At 42.5% G+C, this 17,493-nt stretch overlaps 1 pseudogene; it reads left to right on the plus strand.

Moving 5' to 3' along the window:
- The first annotated feature begins 6,788 nt into the window (after nucleotides 1-6,788).
- On the plus strand, nucleotides 6,789-15,016 carry LOC124701659 (annotated as a pseudogene).
- Nucleotides 15,017-17,493: the final 2,477 nt, after the last annotated feature.

The following is a 17,493-nucleotide window of genomic DNA, read 5'->3' on the forward strand; positions in this document are numbered from 1 at the left end:
TCCTTGAGTGATAAGATTGATGCTATTATGTCTATGCTTGTGAATGGTAGATCTAATGTTGATCCTAATAATGTTCCTTTATCTTCATTGGTTGCCCAAGAAGAACATGTTGATGTGAACTTCATTAAAAATAATAATTTCAACAACAATGCTTATAGGAATAATTCTGGTAACAACTATAGGCCATATCCTCCTGCTAATGGTAATAGTTATGGTAATTCTTATGGGAATTCTTACAACAATAATAGGAGTGTACCCCATGGTCTTGAAGCCATGCTTAAAGAATTTATTAGTACACAAACTGCTTTTAACAAATGCATTGAGGAAAAGCTCGATAAAATTGATATTCTTGCTTCTAAGGTTGATAGACTTGCCTCTGATGTTGATCTTTTAAAATTGAAAGTTATGCCTAATAAGGATATTGATAATAAGATTGTTACTACAGAAAATGCCATCCAAGTTCGAATTAATGAGAATATTAGATTGATGGCCGAATTGCATACTAGGTGGGAAAGAGAAGAAAACGAAAAACTAGCTAAAGAGAATAATGTAGCTAAAGTTTGGACTATTACCACCACTAGTAATGTTAATGATTCACATGTTGCTACACCTCCTACTATCAATGGTAAAATAATTGGTGTTGGCAATGTTTCTACTCCTAGTGCAAAGCGTGCAAAATTGCCTGAAATCGCTAAAGCTCGATAACTGATAAAACTGCTGAAATTTTTCAAAATATTGGGGACAATGCTCCCATTGCTGTAGATCATAATGGTTTAGACTTTGATGATTGTCACATCTCTGAATTTATAAAGTTCTTACAAAAACTTGCTAAAAGTCCCAATGCTAGTACTATAAATTTGGCCTTTACAAAACATATCACAAATGCTCTCATAAAAGCTAGAGAGGAGAAACTAAAACTTGAAACTTCTATTCCTAGGAAGTTAGAAGATGGTTGGGAGCCCATCATTAAGATGAGGGTCAATGATTTTGATTGTAATGCTTTATGTGATCTTGGTGCAAGTATTACTGTTATGCCTAAGAAAATCTATGATATGCTTGACTTGCCACCATTGAAGAATTGTTATTTGGATGTTAATCTTGCTGATAATGCTATAAAGAAACCTTTGGGGAGGATTGATAATGTTCGTATTATGGTTAACAATAACCTTGTCCCCGTTGATTTTGTTGTCTTGGATATTGAATGCAATGCATCTTGTCCCATTATATTGGGAAGACCTTTTCTTCGAACTGTTGGTGCTACCATTGATATGAAGGAAGGTAATATTAAATATCAATTTCCTCTCAAGAAAGGTATGGAACACTTCCCTAGAGAGAGAATGAAGTTACCTTATGATTCTATTATTAGAACAATTTATGATGTTGATGCTTCGTCTCTCGATGTTACTTGATACACACTTTCTGCGCCTAGCTGAAAGGCGTTAAAGAAAAACGCTTATGGGAGACAACCCATTATTTTACTTCTGCACCTTTATTTTATATTTGAGTCATGGAAGTTGTTACTACTGTAGCAACCTCTCCTTATCTTTATTTTATTGCATTGTTGTGCCAAGTAAAGTCTTTGATAGTAAAGCCAATACTAGATGTGGATTGCTGCGCAGGAACAGATTTCTTGCTGTCACGAATTTGAGCAGTAGTCCCTGTAGAAAATTTATAAAAATCTGCCAATTTACGTGCGTGATCCTCAGATATGTACGCAACTTTCATTAAATTTGGGCATTTTCATCTGAGCAAGTCTGGTGCCACTTTAAAATTCGTCTTTACGAACTGTTCTGTTTTGACAGATTCTGCCTTTTATTTCGCATTGCTGTTTTGCTATGTTCGATGGATTTCTTTGTTCCATTAACTTTCAGTAGCTTTGTGCAATGTCCAGAAGTGTTAAGAATGATTATGTCACCTCTGAATATATGAATTATGCACTGACCCTCTAATGAGTTTGTTTCGAGTTTGGTGTGGACGAAGTTTTCAAGGGTCAAGAGAGGAGGATGATACAATATGATCAGGAAGAGTGAAAAGTCAAAGCTTGGGGATGCCCCCGTGGTTCATCCCTGCATATTTTAAGAAGACTCAAGCGTCTAAGCTTGGGGATGCCAAGGCATCCCTTCTTCATCGACAACTTATCAGGTTTCTCTAGTGAAACTATATTTTTATTCCGTCACATCTTATGTGCTTTACTTGGAGCATCTGTTTGTTTTTGTTTTTGTTTTTGTTTGAATAAAATCGGATCCTAGCATTCTTTGTTTGGGAGAGAGACACGCTCCGCTTTTTCGTATGAACAAATATGTTCTTAGCTTTATCTTTAATGTTCATTGCGAAAGTTGGACTATTTCATTCATTGTTATATGGTTGGAAACGGAAAATGCCGCATCTGGTAAATGGTATAATGTCTTGAATAATTTGATACTTGGCAATTGTTGTGCTCATATAGATCATGTTTAAGCTCTTGCATCATGTACCTTGTACCCATTAATGAATAACTACATAGAGCTTGTTAAAATTTGGTTTGCATGATTGATCTCTAGAGTCTAGATATTTTACGGTTGAGGTGTTTGAACAACAAGTAGACAATGTAAAGTCTTATAATAGTTACAATATGTTCATATGTGAGCTTTGCTGCACCTTTTATACTTGAGTTTGCTTCAAACAACCTTGCTAGCCTAGCCTTGTATTGAGAGGAATTCTTCTCGTGCATCCAAATCCTTGAGCCAATAACCATGCCATTTGTGTCCACCATACCTACCTACTACATGGTATTTCTCCGCCATTCCAAAGTAAATTACTTGAGTGCTACCTTTAAAATTTCTATTCTTTGCCTTTACAATACATAGCTCATGGGACAAATAGCCTTAAAAACTATTGTGGTGAAGAATATGTACTTATGTCTCTTATTTCTTAATAAGTTGCTTGTTGAGCGGTAACCATGTTTCTGGAGACGCCATCAACTTTACCTTTGTTGAATATCATGTGAGTTGCTATGCATGTTCGTCTTGTCTGAAGTAAGGGCGATTTTCATGATCAAATGGTTTGAGTATGCATACAGTTAGAGAAGAACATTGGGCCGCTAACTAAAACCATGATCCATGGTGGAAGTTTCAGTTTGGACACCAATCCTCAATCTCTTATGAGAATATTAATTGTTGTTGAATGCTTATGCATTAAAAAGGAGTCCATTATCTGTTGTCTATGTTGTCCCGGTATGGATGTCTAAGTTGAGAATAATCAAAAGCGAGAAATCCAATGCGAGCTTTCTCCTTAGACCTTTGTACATGCGGCATAGAGGTACCCCTTTGTGACACTTGGTTGAAACATATGCTATGCAATGATAATCCGTGTTAATCCAAGCTAATTAGGACAAGGTGCGAGCACTATTAGTATACTATGCATGAGGCTTGCAACTTATAAGATGTCTTATACATAACACATATGCTTTATTACTACCGTTGACAAAATTGTTTCTTGTTTTCAAAATGAAAAGCTCTAGCACAAATATAGTAATCAATGCTTCCCTCTGCGAAGGGCCTTTCCTTTACTTTATTGTTGAGTCAGTTTGCCTATTCTTTCTATCCCAGAAGCAAACACTTGTATCAACTGTGTGCATTGATTCTTACATGTTTACCTATTGCACTTGTTATATTACTTTGTGTTGACAATTATCCATGAGATATACATGTTGAAGTTGAAAGCAACCGCTGAAACTTAATCTTCCTTTGTGTTGCTTCAATACCTTTACTTTGAATCTATTGCTTTATGAGTAACTCTTATGCAAGTCTTATTGATGCTTGTCTTGAAAGTATTATTCATGAAAAGTCTTTGCTATATGATTCATTTGTTTACTCATTATCTTCATCATTGTTTCGAATCGCTGCATTCATCTCATATGCTTTACAATAGTATGATCAAGATTATGATAGCATGTCACTTCAGAAATTATCTTTGTTATCGTTTACCTACTCGAGGGCGAGTAGGAACTAAGCTTGGGGATGCTTGATACGTCTCAAACGTATCTATAATTTCTTATGTTCCATGCTACTTTTATGATGATACTCACATGTTTTATACACATTATATGTCATTATTATGCATTTTCCGGCACTAACCTATTGACGATATGCCGAAGAGCCGATTCTTGTTTTCTGTCTGTTTTTGGTTTCGAAATCCTAGTAAGGAAATATTCTAGGAATTGGACGAAATCAACGCCCAGGGGCCTATTTTTCCACGAAGCTTCCAGAAGTCCGAAGAGGAAACGAAGTGGGGCCACGAGGCGGCGCCACACTAGGGCGGCGCGGCCCAGGAGCTGGCCGCGCGACCCTGTTGTGTGGGCCCCTCGTGACCCTCCCGACTCTGCCCTTCCGCCTACTTAAGGTCTTCATCGCGAAACCCCCGACACCGAGAGCCACGATACGGAAAACCTTCCGGAGACGCCGCCGCCGCCAATCCCATCTCGGGGGATTCAGGAGATCGCCTCCGGCACCCTGCCGGAGAGGGGAATCATCTCCCGGAGGTCTCTTCATCACCATGATCGCCTCCGGATTGATGTGTGAGTAGTCCACCCCTGGACTATGGGTCCATAGCAGTAGCTAGATGGTTGTCTTCTCCTCATTGTGCTATCATGTTAGATCTTGTGAGCTGCCTATCATGATCAAGATCATCTATTTGTAATCCTTCATGTTGTGTTTGTTGGGATCCGATAAATATTGAATACTATGTCAAGTTGATTATCAATCTATCATATATGTTATTTATGTTCTTGCATGCTCTCCGTTGCTAGTAGAGGCTCGGCCAAGTTGATACTTGTGACTCCAAGAGGGGGTATTTATGCTCGATAGTGGGTTCATGCCTCCATTAAATGCAGGACGATGACGAGAAAGTTCTAAGGTTGTGGATGTGATGTTGCCACTAGGGATAAAACATCGATGCTTTGTCTAAGGATATTTGTGTTGATTACATTATGCACCATACTTAATGCAATTGTCTGTTTTTGCAACTTAATACTGGAGTGGGTTCGGATGATAACCTGAAGGTGGACTTTTTAGGCATAGATGCATGCTGGATAGCGGTCTATGTACTTTGTCGTAATGCCCTGATTGAATCTCATAGTACTCATCATGATATATGTATGTGCATTGTTATGCCTTCTTTATTTGTCAATTTCCCAACTGTAATTTATTCACCCAACATCTGTTTATCTTATGGGAGAGACACCACTAGTGAACTGTGGACCCCGGTCCTATTCTTTACATCTGAAATACAATCTATTGCAATTGTTCTTTACTGTTTTTCGCAAACAATCATCATCTTCCACACAATACGTTTAATCCTTTGTTTACGAGCAAGTCGGTGAGATTGACAACCTCACCGTTACGTTGGGGCAAAGTACTTTGATTGTGTTGTGCGGAGTTGCACATTGGCGCCGGAATCCCTGGTGTTGCGTCGCACTACACTCCGCCACCATCAACCTTCAACGTGCTTCTTGGCTCCTACTGGTTCGATAAACCTTGTTTTCTTTCTGAGGGAAAACTTGCTACTGTACGCATCACACCTTCCTCTTGGGGTTTCCAACGGACGTGTTGACTGCACGCATCATGGCCACAGACGCAGGATAGGGTGGGCATGACTATTCTCCACCCAGTTCACGGAGGCAACAACCGTCTGCGTCGATGCCGATGAGGATGCGTCAACAGGGCCTGCCCTCACGAGGGATGATGCTACCGAGAATTAGGGGGAGAGCCACAGGACCTGCGGCTTCAACAACGACGAGGACAAATGTTTGTGCGAGGCGTGGCTCGTGACCAACCATGACTGCATAAATGGAACCCAACAAAAGGGCAAGGATGGACGTCGAGGTCAAATTGCGTGACACCGAGGCCAGAAGGATGGACGCCGAGGCCAAGACGCGTGAAGAGGACACAAGGATCATGCTAGCCGACTTGAGCAACATGGAGACGACACCAGGGCCCGATTCATGAAGAATCGCGCCTAAATCCGTGCGTGAGACGCCTGATTAGCGGCGCCATTGTCAAGCTCCATGGCCTTCTTTTGAACTATATTTGCTGTTCTGGCCATGTTGTGCCCCTTTTGAACTCCATTTTGTACCTGCCATGTGCAAAATGTGATGAAGTTATTTGAGACCTTAATTTAAGCAAATATGATGGCTATATTTTCGTGCAATTTGATTATTTCAGCTGCTTTTGGATATTGCTGAAAAATAAATGGCCCGCCCCTGAAGTGCCTCGGGCCTCTGGAGACACCCAGCGCAAACGGACGCATAACTATTTTAGTGTCCATGGGCCAATAAAATGGACGCGCACGGATATTTTTGACGTGTGAAATGCATCGGCCCGTTGGATGCTCTGTGATCCAAACTCCGATGGTATTTATCAAGAATTATTATTGTCGAAGCGTCTGCCCGTGCTCTGCCAGACCATGTTCGGACGGTTGGTTCTGGATCAGACGGCCACGAGCGTGCGCCTCTCACCGACGAAAAAAGATTGAAAATGGGGACCCACCTGCGAGGTCACACTCCACGTGTCCGTGGTCCCACTAGCCGCTTCTACCACAGGCGGCGAAGGCAAAGCAGCAGCGAGCCGAGGCCGAGCCCTCTCTGGAACAAACCCCCGCAAGCCGCAGCGCACCCAATCCCATTCCGTGTTCCGCCCCCCTGCTCTGGAAGCCGCAGGAGCTTCCGGAAGCATCCACCCAAATCGGCCCGCGGGCCGGCGATCGCGGAGGCGGGAGTGCAGCTGCCGCCGGGACCACGCCCGCCGGCGCCCGGAGGCCGGAGATGGACGCGGCGGAGAAGCTGCGGTGGCGCTTCTGCGACGGCGGCGTCACCGATCTACTCGACGCCCGCAGCCTCCACGGCCCCCCCGTAAGACCCCTTCTGTTTTAGGCACGCCGCCTTCTGCGCTTAGCTCCGTGGCGACATCTCTGGGCCGAATCGCTTGAATCGGCGGGGATTTCGCTCCCTCTAGGGGCGGCGGCGGAGCCCGTGTGGCACAATCGCCCGAGTCCGGATGAGCCGCGAGTCGCCGGGCCGTTGCGTTTCTCTAGCGGCGGTTCTCGATCGAGCTGACATTTACGAGGGTTTATGGACGTGGGGAACCAGTCTCTGTTTCAGTCGTTTCTGTGTTGCCTACGGGTTGATGCTGCGGATTGTGGTAGTGGTATCCCCCCCTTTTTTTTTAAATTAATTCGTTCGGAGTTTGGTGTAATAATGCTGCCAATCTCTGCACCGCATCAAGTCTTACACAATTTTGGATCGCAACTTGTATGTAGTGACTTGTTCGGTTACTTGGGAAATGGTATTGGATACCAATGTGTACTGTGTGCTGATCCTCTCTTTGAAATTAGAAATGTGATAGGAGTTTGAGAGGTCGTGATCTATCGGCCATCCTCTTGAGCCAGCTATTTATCACTTCGAGCTTGTGTTCCCCTACCTTATGTGTATATGGCCTCCTTGAATGGGCATAAGATCTTGAGTTCTTTAGGTAACGGGTTAGTGCGGATTGTGGTACTGACAGCCTTTTTTATCACTTCGTTCAGAGTTATTCGGTTGTTATGCTGCCAATATTGTCTCGAACGTAATGTTGGCTCACAATTTATGACTTGTAAGTAGTCAGTTACTTTGGAAATGTTATTGAATACCAATGTATACTTATGCTGATCCTCTCATAGAAGTTAGAACTGTGACAGGAGTTTGGGAGGTCATGATCTTAGGATGCTATCCTCTTGAGCCAGCTATTTTTCACTTTCTCAACTCGTGTTCCCCTTATCATTTGTGTATATGGTCTCCTCGAATGGACACTGAATGTGAGTTGGATTCATGGAAACTAGGATTAGGAACCTTGTATTTGATTCTTGGGCATTAGATTTTGATTCTTTGAAGTGCAGTGGCAGCATTGTTTGGTTGGACGCTTTATCATAAACTATGAAGCAACCTTGTTGGCACTCTTTTATGATCTTCGTTGGTCCTGCATGATGAAATTATAAATCTGTTAATCATATGGTATCAGTCGAAGAATAAACTCTGATGCAGCTAGATACAACTAACTGTTTCTTCTTTTCCAGGACGTTACTAAGAAAATGCAGTTCCACTCTTCTCTAGTACAGAGGCTTGCTTTGGAGAAGGAGATTGAGGTATTTGGCTTTTGTTGTTGTTCACCTTACCATTTATACTAGTTTCCTCACAATAACAGGGAGATATGTCTATTTGCTTAGAAGGATGCTGAAGTAGTGAAGTTACTTACTCATTTATACTAGTTTCCTCGCAATAACAGGGAGATATGTCTATTTGCTTAGAAGGATGCTGAAGCAGTGAAGTTACTTACTCTTTCCTTGATTTTTACTGGGATTGCCTTTTGGTTTGCTATTTAACAGGGTCATGAAGGTTGCGTGAATGCTATTGCATGGAACTCAAATGGCTCACTTCTGATATCAGGATCAGATGACACTAGAGTAAGTTTCGGATAAATTTCTCGTTCATTCTTCTCATGTTCTCTGTAGGTAGAGTTGCATGAACTCTTTTTCTGTTGTCTTGTAATATACTACAAGTGATTCAGTGCTTCACCTTTGCTTACTGATACAACAACATCAAAGACTTTTTCTCAAGCAAGTTAGGGTAGGCTAGATATGAAACCCAGCAGAATCACTTAACACTACATCCGGGCGAAGATGTAGCGCACCACTAAGGCGGTGGCGGCCTGGCCCTTGCTCATTTTACTTTTTATTGATGTGGAACAAAACTTAGCTAGAAACAAATCTCGATGATATAAGGCCATTTTCTCTCAAAGTAGAACATTTCTATATGCAGGGTTTTATTTCCAATGGCATATTCTTGGACTAGGACAACTGGAGAGTTCGATGGTTGATTCAATGTCCTTCTGTATGTATGCTTCTGCAGGTCAACATCTGGCGCTATGATAATCAAGAACTGTTGCACGAAATTGATACTGGTCATTCCGCAAATGTATTTTGCACGAAATTTGTCCCGGAAACATCTGATGAAGTAGTAGTTTCAGGAGCAGGAGATGCTCAGGTACCACTTCTCTGGGATATATTTTCACTTGTTTGTTTCCGAGTTACTCTGAGGCATTGTTTTCAGGTGTGGTTTATTGATTCTTTTCCAGGTTCGTGTTTTCAATTTGTCTCGTTTAAGTGGCATAAGGCCTAGGGAAATTTTGATGGAGCCAGCTGCACTTTACCAATGTCACTCAAGGAGGGTCAAAAACTAGCTGTAAGATCCTAATCTTATGCCAAGGGCCATGATTTGAAATTTGGAATCGTAGAGCATGAAGGAATTTCTCTTTGCATTGTCTAATGTTGACAAAGCTCTGAGGTTGGTCCTGAATGTACACCCTTGTATATATTAGTATCCATAGGAGAAGAAGAAATAATGATGTCCTATTTTCGGGCCTTTGCACTACTTGAGAGGTCTTGTACTTACTGATGCATACATGTTTTGCATTCCCTGGTTCAACATTCATAATTATGTTTTGCATGTAGGTCGAAGTTGGCAACCCTAATGTTGTGTGGAGCGCAAGTGAGGACGGTACTCTAAGACAGCATGATCTTAGGGAGTGCAGTTCCTGTCCTCGTGCAGGATCAGCTAACCAGGAATGTCGTAATGTGCTTGTGAGTATTCCAACCGTTCGGTTCGGCTTCTATTGTGGTTGTTAGGTGTATTCTTCTCATGGAGCATGTAATTTAATTGCACTTTGAGTTAGGTTTTGTTTTTGTTTTTTTGGTCCTTGAAAGCCAAATACAGTGGCCAATTTCACTACGGGAATATACCAGATGAATCAACCTGTAATGCTGCATTTATTTGGACATCATACAATCAGTTTAACTCTGTGATCAGCATGTTGTGGCTTTCAGTCACCTTCTTCTAGGATTGGTATTTTGCTTTTTTGTTCTTATGAGTCCTATTGGAAATGCCAGGACAATTACATTCTTAGGATAAATGCTGGCTGTAAAATTAGTTGAGTCTTAAATTCTTAATCCCAGTTTTGCATTACATGTGTTTCTGACAGCTAGATCTACGATGTGGAGCAAAGAAGTCTTTAGCTGATCTCCCCAGACAACCTCTGGCGTTTAAGTCTTGTGATATTAGCTCTGTTCGTCCCCATCAGCTCCTTGTTGGTGGGAGGTAACTTGTTGTCATAAATTAACCAGTGCATGACAGGCCTTGCTTCTTTGAACTTTCAAGAATAGCACTTCACAATTTAATGTTTATGCAGTGATGCATTTGCCCGGCTGTACGATAGGAGAATGCTTCCGCCATTGAGTTCATGTCAAACAGCAAGGAAGCCACCCCCTTGCATTAAAATGTTCTGTCCATTGCACCTTGCTGAAACTGTAAGTTCACTCTTGTGCTTGAACAGCCTGCTGTTCTGTTCCAAATCGTGCATGGCAAAGCTGACAGAGATTATTGCTTGCTGGCATCATCTTGACTGCTCTTATACTCTATGCGGACAAATTTCAACATGATTATTGTAGAAAATATTGAAGAAATTCACTTTCTCCCACAACTTGTTCCAGAGCATTTAATCTAGAATTGGCAACTTTGTTCAGTTCGAGTTCAGAATTTTGTTACACCTGAAGCTTTCAAAATGCCATTTCTCTTACATTCATGAATTCTGGTCTCTGCTTTGTAATCAGAGGAAGTCAAATTTGCACCTTACACATGTTGCGTTCAGCCCAGATGGGAAGGAGGTTCTTTTGAGTTACAGTGGTGAACATGTATATCTGTTTGATGTTGACCCAGGTATGATTGGTTGGATCCCTTTGTTTATCCTCATTTTAATTATCAGTTTATCACACTATTTCTTTTTTCAGTCTACTGCCAGTGTTGATATATTAAATAGTATACTGGTTAATGTATCTGTTTATGTGTTCAGACAACATGAGTTCAGTGAGATACACAGCAGATGATGTACGTGATCAGTTATGTTTACCGCCTTTCCACAAGGAACCGGCAACAAAAAAGTCAAGACGAAATAATTTTCCTGCAAAAGCAACTTCAAGAAATTCATCTAGGGTGAACAATCTTGTCTCTGTGCACTTGTGCTTCTTGTTTGTAAATATGACCTCTTCATATCACATACGTTGCCTGGTCTGCTAGAAATGTTGAAACCCTCTGCTTTTCATGGCATCCGCTTCAGGTAGATACTGTGAAGAAACTTATGCAATTTGCGATAAAATCTCTGGAGTCAGGCACCAACTTGATGCATGGGATTGAAGCATGCTGTGAAATACTCGAGGCTATGGAATCTGATATCGATGATAGCTTCATCTATGATTGCTTGTGTACCCGGGCAGGGTTGTACCTAAAGGTTCGCTTGCATTTGTTTATATCAGATCTCTATTCCGTGTTAAATGCATAGATTCTGAAATGATGTTTTGCAGCGGAGGTGGAAAAATGATGTTTACATGGCTATTCGGGATTGCAACAGAGCAAGGAATATTGACTTTACATCATTCCAGGCACACTTGTTCATGGCTGAGGCACTGTTACAGGTAAAAATGTGTAATGTTTTCAAGAGTGTATGCGGGGCATGGTTGGTTTGGAGCCAACATTGTCCTGTTGGTATTTAGACAAGCTAAAATATTGGCTGCCAATTGGTTGGTTACCAACTTACCTTGCCAACCTCTCAAAACTTGCCGATTCTTGGCATGTTAAGGAGTTGCCAAATGTTTGCATGCCAAAAGTTTGTCTAGCAAATTTTGAACTGTCAATCAAGTGCCCATACTGAAAATAATGTTGCACCGTCATACAAAATTGATATAACCTTGCTGCTTCTAGTTGCTTTCTGTCTGGTTACTTTGTGTCTGTTAGGGTATTTTAAATGCCACGATGTGCTCAAGCGTATCTAAATGTATCATTTGTGCTGTCTATTCTTGTCAATATAATATCATAACCATGCGTACTCTACTTATTGACGCGTCTTGTTCTGACTGTATTTCTCTATGTCCTAAACTGCCTTCGTTTTGTTCTGGATCGATGAATGAAGAGATTGAAACTCAGTATTTCATCATCTCTTACAAATATGTGGTGTGCTTTGTGTAGCTGGGAAGACTGAAGGAGGCATGTGAATACGCCGAAGCCGCACGTAGTCTTGTTCCATCAAATTCGGTGTCGGCGAAACAAGTGGAAAATATAAAGGAGCGACTTGCTGCTGGTGAGTAGATTTGACACAAACAATTATTTTCTCTTAACATATCTACAGTACAAACATATGAATTTAATTTCAGAGATTGTTATGGAGTAGCTTTTACATACTGAAAGATGATGCAGCTGTTGTTCTCCAGTGCACATAGCTCAGTAACCTGTTAATATTCCATTATTGAAATTGTGAATTGTAAGATGCCAATGGATTCAAGATTTAGTTGTTTTTGTGCAGAAGATGTGATATGTTGCTCTTAAACTTTTGAAATATCTGATTGATTTATGTTGTTCAAACAGCTGAACACGAGAAAAACAAAAAGATCAAGGAAATACTAACAATGATGCACGTCATGGAAGGTTACGGTCACTGAGTGATCTACTGTTTAGAGCGGATGTTAGTGGGTCATCATCACAGGAAGGTCGAGAAGATTCAGATTACGATGATGACATGGAGTTAGACTTTGACACGTCAGTATCGGGTGACGAAAGCCGTGATAGTGATCCAGGTGCTGCTCCAGGTAGTTTAAGTTTAAGATTTCACCGAAGAGAGGATGAACCTAATGAACAGTCTGTTGAGAATCGACCGATTGAGTCCACCAGTAATGGTGATTCTGCCTATGAGGTTCTTTCTTTCTTTCTTTCTCATTCTATTCCTTTATCTGATTTTTGAAGTTTCTAGTGTGAGATACTCTGTTTGGCTCTATACTGACATTGGATGGATTTAACACCATCCTGTTGTGCAATATAGCCAGAGGTTGCCATTGATATGAAACAAAGATATGTTGCCCACTGCAACGTGGGGACAGATATAAAACAAGCTAGCTTTCTTGGTGAACGAGGTTAGGATGTTGAGCTATTTCTTCTTGCATTTATGTTCAGTTATTTACTTACACATTTAAGCCTCCTATCAACCCCTTGCATGACAGATTTTTGTTAATGAAAATGTCTTACGCTGTCGGTTTCTTGTAATTGGCAGTGCTTTCTAATTAATAGAAGTGCAAAGCTTTTGCGCACTTGAGAAAACTATGCTATCAATGCGCTCTAGAAAACTATGTTATCAGATGCCCTTGGATGTTCAGAAGTCAAGTCATGAACCAGTAAAGATTTAAATTTGCCTTTGGAATTTGGTATCTGGAGTGCGCAATGGATCATAGATTCTGGTTTGGTGCATAATTAGCTTATGCAAGAATCACTTGCCTTAATTAATTTCCTTGAATTAATGTAGGAAGCCCATTGGGAGGCCACCATGGTAGAAGCCCATTAGATTACCACCTTTGATGCAGAGGCTGGGGATACCCCCCATTTCGAAAAAAAAATTAGATTCCCACCATGGTAGCATCAACCAAGATGTTACATACTGATGTATTGAGTCCATGTGTCGCCGGAATTACCATGGGTCACTTGAACATGAAATCATGAAAAGTCTAATTCTGTGATTGACTTGTCAAAGGACCAGTTTTTGTGAAAATATAGTGTGGGAGCGTCTTATTGTGGAAAAATAATTCGTAAACCATAGTTTTGTGATAGTTTACTAAAAGTATGTGTTTTCCCATGAATTTTATAAGGTTAAAATCTTCTAAATGTGTCTAATTCTGCACTGCTCTGACGACAGGCGATTTTATTGCGAGCGGAAGTGATGATGGTAGATGGTTCATATGGGAAAAAAGAACAGGAAGGCTTATCAAAATGCTTGCAGGAGATGGATCTGGTAATTGCAATTTCATTTCTTACTGCGGCTATCCCTTGAGTACCGTTTCTCATGCGCCTTGTCTTTTTATAGTTGTGAACTGTATACAGTCTCATCCCCATGATTGTGCTGTTGCAACAAGTGGAATTGACAATACAATAAAGGTATAAGATATGTTCGTTTTTTTCCTTTTCTTGAAGCACTTAAACATTGCAGTCCTCATTCTTCTCTCGTCTTTGTTTATTGTTAGTTGTGGACACCGGATGCAGAAGGTACATGTATGGTTGCTGGACCAGAAATTGATGTGTTAAATGCCATAGAGAACAATCAGAAGAAGTTATCCCGCAACCGTGAACTTTTCTTGTAAGCTGTCAAACCTTCACTAGGAGTTTTAAGATCTTTCCGTTCTCATGCATAGATTGTTATATCTCTATGTGCAGGCCTTTTGAGTACTTGGAACGATTTAGGATGCATGAATTTGCGGAAGGAAGCTTACATCCTTTAGAGTGTGCGCAGACTTGATTTACTATGGTTTAGACACCTGAGGTACGGCTGTTTGCTTGATATAATTAGTCAGCACAACTTCAACAAAGATTTATGTTGAACTGGGTCACTGGATACAGTTTGGACTCGCAGAAAAAATAATGTGAGACCTCTCGTTTGCTCCCTGTTTTTGGTATTTTGACATGTTCTTTTCTTTCAGCTTTTCAGGGGAAAGGGCAATACAGGGACATTTCATCCAAGATACAAGCAGCCAATGCTTAGATAAAAATGGAATTGCAAAGCCTTGTTGCAATAGTAGGCAATGTTCTGCAAACATGCTTAGATGGTAATGCAGGTGTGCTGATATTGAAGTTGTTGCTCGTGCTGTGAATAAACATTGCAATGATGTTGGTTGGTATGCGACGTGGATCCATTCACGTGTACAGATTGTGGGAAGGCGAAGTCTTGTGCATATGTATATGCTGGTATAAAACATTGGCTGAACAGTTCTGTTATTTGTTAGTCCGCTACTCGGTTGCTACGTTGGGCAAGTCTCTTTGTCCCTGGATTATACAAGTGAGACATCGGGTACAAGCTGCAATGTAGACGTACAGCTATGAACCATATTGTGGTTTTGCATACCCATTTGGCTCACATGACTGTTTTACACGATTCTTCTCTTCTTTCGAGATGTTGACACGATATATTAGGTGTGTGCAAATAGTGCGATGTTGTTGATTGATACTGTATCGTTGGCTGAATAGCAAGGCAGGCACGGAAGGCAACATTAACACAAAAAACAATTGGAACATGGGAGCCGAATTGAATTTCCCACAATTGGACACATTTTCCTTTACAAAAGCAAAAGATGGACTCTGAGCACACGGAAGTGACGGTAGCCGTGGCGCTGCTTTGGCTGGCTCGGCTTGTTTTGCTTGCTTAATCTGGTATTGTGTCGCCCCTGCGCGGCAAGGCCCAGCCGGCGGTTTGTTAATGCCCCAGTTTCTTCGAGGATGATGTCTCTTGGGTATGTTTTCGGCCGGCGTCGTTGCATCTGTTGGCTGCCGCAGCCGCTGCGGGTATAGTTGAAGTAGGTTCGTCGGCAAGCGGTTTCCCTTGTAATTTAACATGGTAGTAGCTGCTGCTGGAAGAATATAGAATGCTCCAACCTATCACTAGGGAGTGAGGAGCAGTCCTATTTCATTAAGTCAGGAATGGACCACCAAGATCGAATAACCAAACCAAACCATTGCCCTAGTAGCTGGCGGAAGAGGTCTCCTGACGACTGACGTATCCGTAGCGCCATCCAGCTGGGTCTCTGCGTGATCTCATCCTCAAGTGACACGACATGTCAAATGAAAATACCCTTGCGCCGATCGCGTCGCCTTTCTCGAATCACACGGACACGCTATAGTATAACTTTATTTTCTACTAGCAAGCTTTTCAAAAAAGAAAAAGCAAAGATCAGAGTGGTAATCCCACGTCTGCACGCACTAGCTAGCTAGGAAGTCTCCTGTCCACGTCCTTAATTAACAAGCTAAACTCGTCGAGGTTTCCAAAGGTGAAAAAACAAGGTCAAAAGGCCAAACCTTCACGTATAGATCATGCATCCGCTCGCGCACGCATCACGCCAAAAAGAAGCGGTCGCTGTACTCGTGGCTGGCCGGTATTCTAGTTTCCTACCGCGATATAAAGTACGAGTACCCGTCACGTGGCGTAATGCGGGCCGTACGTAGCAGCTGATACTCCATTGGCAGTCGAGGCGCGCAGTCAAACGAGCCCACCGACCCCCGGGGTCGTCCTTCCTCATTCGCCCCTCGTCTTGCCCAGATTTACGGTGTGTGCCATCGATCGCTGGGCTGCGGAGGTCTACCGGCGGTAGACCGCCGAGCGATGCTGACGGGTGGTCCGTCCGTCTGCCGGGTCCTCGCTGTCGGCGTGACGGGGCGGGGAGGGTGTACGTTTACCGGTAGGCCCCGCGCCTGCTCCGCCGTCCAACGTTGTCCGTCCACCCAAGCGCAATGATTCGTCGGCCAAAGCGTTTGCCCCTCGATGGATTACCATTCACGGCTTTGCCACCCGAAAGGCCACGATGTTTATTTTGTGGTCTGACCCTTGTAAGATGTGATATTTAGAGTAGAGCCTGACATTTTCTATTTTGTTTTTCTATAGAATTGTCAAGGAAAACATAGGTCGCATACGCTTCCATAACGCATATTAGTAGAGACTGTTATAATGTATATTTTCTTTAATGTTTTTCCACGTCGTGTACATCCGCATGCGTACCAACGTAAAGAGAAGGTAAGGGCGTCTCCACCGGGAACTTCCAAATCGTAGCATGCAACAACATTTTGGCTATGCTATTGCGACCGCCGGTAGCACATACTAACTAGCTAAAGTTATTCAAGTGCCCGCACTACTGACAACCCCAATATCCGTAGGGACCACATGAGATACGACGCCGATAACATGCACGTCGGTGGGGACAAGAAGCAAAGAGAGGGACTCTTTAGACTTTGAGAGGCAGCATGTGGGACAGGTAGTTGCACGCATGGGAGAGAGAGAGAGAGAGAGAGGCGTCAGCAGCCTCCCCAAGTGCCGTGCGCGAGGGGTGGGGTTTCCGACTATTTCATGGGGTTCACTGACAACTGCTTTCTTGTACTGGGGGCACCGATCGAAGCACCTTTTACCTATTTAGGAGGCTATTGGGCTGCCGGTGGAGATGATCTAAAACCAGAAACTTGATACAGTTGCCAGGGACAGGGAGAAGAAAAAGCGATCCAGTGTTTTCGTCCCCTCACCCGGCAATGCCGCTGGTTCGTTCCGCCTCCAGCGGCCCTTGGGGCCTTGGAGGTGCAACGGACCACGGTCACTCGCCGATGGAAGGGTTTTAATCCTTCTATTAGGAAGTTTTGGTGTCTTCTTTGGGATCATGAAGCGGTGACGACATCCTGAAGTTAGAACGATGTCCTCCCTGCACCATCCCCGTCCCGGTGGTGCACCTAGCGCCGACGAAGGGCGCGTGGAGGTGTGTGTCTACTTGATCTCCTGGGATCATATATATTTTCATTTTTGTTGGTATGGTTGCAGCTCTATCTTTTTCAGTCTACTACCCGACTCCAGTGAGGGAGTGGTGAGGACG

Source organism: Lolium rigidum, chromosome 3 (assembly GCF_022539505.1).
Source record: "Lolium rigidum isolate FL_2022 chromosome 3, APGP_CSIRO_Lrig_0.1, whole genome shotgun sequence".
NCBI classification, from domain to species: domain Eukaryota; kingdom Viridiplantae; phylum Streptophyta; class Magnoliopsida; order Poales; family Poaceae; genus Lolium; species Lolium rigidum.